Here is a 3,388-nt window from a genome sequence, read left to right on the forward strand (position 1 = left end):
GGCCACATAGACCAGTATTTTGAGCCCAAAATTTCCATTTTGTACTAGGCAGGTAGTCTCTCTGAAAGATCACCCACAATTTCAGGCATCTCACCAAGTTTTAGGGTTAAAAAGGCAGCCAATATCAAGGCTTTGAAGCAGACATTTCACATCATGAATCTACAGTAGGTTCTGAGCTTTCAGGCCTGGCCCTCCCCCGCTCCCCACCCCACCCCACCCCACCCCAGCCCCTGAGGCGCAGGAAACCGGGAAGTTTATGGCTGGGAGCATGTTGGGTGCTGACAGAATGTCACATACTCCAAAGAGGCTCCACTTGGCAGCCCATTGGCTGCCCTAAAGCTGGGGACATCAGGGGACAGCCCTCACTGTCTTCTGGCAGAAGGGGACATCTGTCAAATCAGTGGTCAGTAAGGGGGCAGACCCCAAGTGTCAAAGAATTGAACATTGACCTCTGGGACAGGGGTGAGCCACACCTGTTTCAACAGCAGCCTTGGGTTTGTGGAGGGTTTCTAAGCAGATCAAAAGTTGGTTCTGTTGCCAGAAAGGGGTCCTTATCGAGACCCCAAGAGAGGGTTCTTGAGTCTTGCACAAGAAAGAATTCAAGACAAGTCCATAAAGTGAAGGCAAGTTTATTAAGAAAGTAAAGGAATAGGCCAGGCACGGTGGCTCACACCTGTAATCCCAACACTTTGGGAGGCCAAAGTGGGTGGATCACCTGAGGTCAGGAGATTGAGACCAGCCTAACCAACATGGTGAAACACTGTATCTACTAAAAATACAAAAAATTAGCTGGGCATGGTGGTGGGCACCTGTAATCCCAGCTGCTTGGGAGGCTGAGGCAGAAGAATCACTTGAACCCGGGAGGTGGAGATTGCAGTGAGCCAAGATCACGCCATTGCATTCCATCCTGGGCAATTCCATCTCAAAAAAGAAAAAAAAAAGGAAAGTAAGGGAATAAAAACGGCTACTCCATAGGCAGAACAGCAGCTTGGGCTGCTCAGCTGCTTGTACTTACTGTTACTTCTGGATTATATGCTAAACAAGTGGTGGACTATTCATGAGTTTTCCAGGAAAAGGGTGGGTAATTCCCAGAACTGAGGGTGTCTCCCCTTTATAGACCATATAGGGTAACTTCCTGGCATTGCCATAGCATTTATAAGCTGGCATGGTGCTGGTGGGAGTGAATTTAAACATGCTAATACATTATAATTGGCACGTAATGAGTGGTGAGGACAATCAGAGGTCACTTTCTTGGCCATCTTGGTTTTGGTGAGTTTTGGTCAGATTCTCTCCTGCGGTCTGTTTTATCAGCAAGGTCTGATTTTTATGGACCTCCTGTCTCATGCTGTGACTAAGAATGCCTAACCTCCTGGGAATGCAGCCCAGCAGGTCTCAGCCTCATTTTACCAGCCCCTATTTAAGATGGAGTCACTCTGGTTCCAGCGCCCCTGACAGTCCCACATGCCAGGGCAGCTGATCCCACAGAAAGTCAACAGTGGGGGCAAGAGGGGAGGATGGGAAGAGAGCCTTCATTAGGAGGATTTGTGGGCCTCCCTGCCCCAGTTAACAGAGTGGGAGTGGAAGCAGGAAGGCCACAGCTTGCCCTGTACTTGCTCTAGGCATGGTAATCAATCTGCAAATCACATCTGATATTGGAGCCTCAGCCCCCTGTCTCTGGGTGCAGGAGCCCCCTTGACACAGCTATCTCCTCTTGTATCCCGGCACCAAGTAGTGAGCCTACGGGAGGGGCAGGAGGGCTTCAGAGCCCCCAGCAAGAGCATGCCACAGCAAGGGCATCCAGGGACCTTGTTCTAATCATCAGTAAAGCACTGTGCTGCTATCATTGGTTCTGGGATGTGGCAAAGGGTCATAGTGGCCAAGAGGAAGGGAAAAAATAGCAACAGCCCTTCTGGAGGAGACAGCCTCTTGGGAATGATTTGGGGACCATCTGAAAGAAGTGCACTCACTATGCCAATTCCTGGGTCCTCAGGTGCTCAGACCCCCAGCCCAGCCCACATATCTGATTATAGAGACTGTCCCTGAGATGCAGTTAAAAAAAAAAAAAATGGGGCCATTGTCTCCAGCTAGTAGAAATTTCTTTACATGATCCTCAGGGGATGGGGTGAAGCCTGAGGGAGTTTGTGAATGGGAGAGGGATGGTCCTGTGAGATGTGACCAGGACAGAAGCAAGCCTCCGAGGATACTAGCATTCACCCAAGTGCCCACCCTCCATCCTTAAGGAGCCTCGTTCCTACTTCCCACCCAAGGACCCCAGCTCCAAACTGCCCTTCCTCTCCAGCTGGGCTCTCACTGCCCACCTTGCTTTCTTCCCACACTCTTCCCGGGACCTCTGTCCCCAGCATCCCCAGGGCTGCTTTTGCAAGTCACCTGGGACCTTCCATTTCCCTGCTCTCCTCCCCGCCTTCTGGGCTGCAGTCCACACTGGTGGCCGCCCCTGCTTCCTGGAATGTTCCCGCCCTGCCTCTGAGCACACCCGCTGGGATCTCTTCTGACCTGCTGACCCTCCTCTTTCTCCGCCTCCTCCGCAGGCTTCTCACTCCATTCTTAAATGCTCCCCAGGGTTTTATTCCTCTTTTTCTCAACTCTTCACACAATTTCATCCACTCCATGTCATCTCAATGACCACTTGTACAGAAATGACTCCCAAGAGGCTGTCTCTAGCTCCAGATGTACATGTTCACCCTTCCCCTTGGTGATCCCCCACACACCGCAAATATCCAAGGCCACTCACCTCCTGCAATATCTCCTATCTCTTCTGTTCCCTTGGGCATGATGGCGCCTCTGACCCTGTGGCCCTCTCCACTCCCTGTCTTTCAGAGTCCTCACCTTCCCCACAGACCCCCTGCTAAGCCCTGCACTTCCTGCAGCCTCCCTCATAGCTCACACCCAGTCATCCTGGGTTGCGACAGAATCTGCACCTGCGTTCCCGCAGGGGAGAGGGCTCTGTCCCCAGGGCTGCTTGGGGCTGCGCTTAAGTGTGTACTGAATGTTGGATCTGGGGAGTTGGCCCACCGACCCTTCTCTGGGAACTGCCCCATTACCTGTCTGGCGGCTGACTCGCCATCACCATCCTTGCAAGGCCCTCATCCCCGCTGGTCCCGCAAATCCTCTGAGGGCTAGAGGCTGCAAGGAACCAGCTGTGCCCTGGACTTTGGCAGGAACATGGGCTCCACACACCCTCCAGGTCACCTAACCCTCCCATCTGGAGCCCTACCCTGCCCCCAAAGGCTCCTCACTGCTATGCTGCAAGCCAGCCCCTTAGTTCCTCCTCCTCCGGGTGCTGACAGGTCCTGGAGAAAGTTTTGGGACCTCAGTCACCCTCCCCTCAGTGACCTGTCAGAGCTTTAGCTCCTCAGAGCCCTCCTGA

This window comes from Saimiri boliviensis, chromosome 9 (assembly GCF_048565385.1).
Source record: "Saimiri boliviensis isolate mSaiBol1 chromosome 9, mSaiBol1.pri, whole genome shotgun sequence".
NCBI lineage: Eukaryota > Metazoa > Chordata > Mammalia > Primates > Cebidae > Saimiri > Saimiri boliviensis.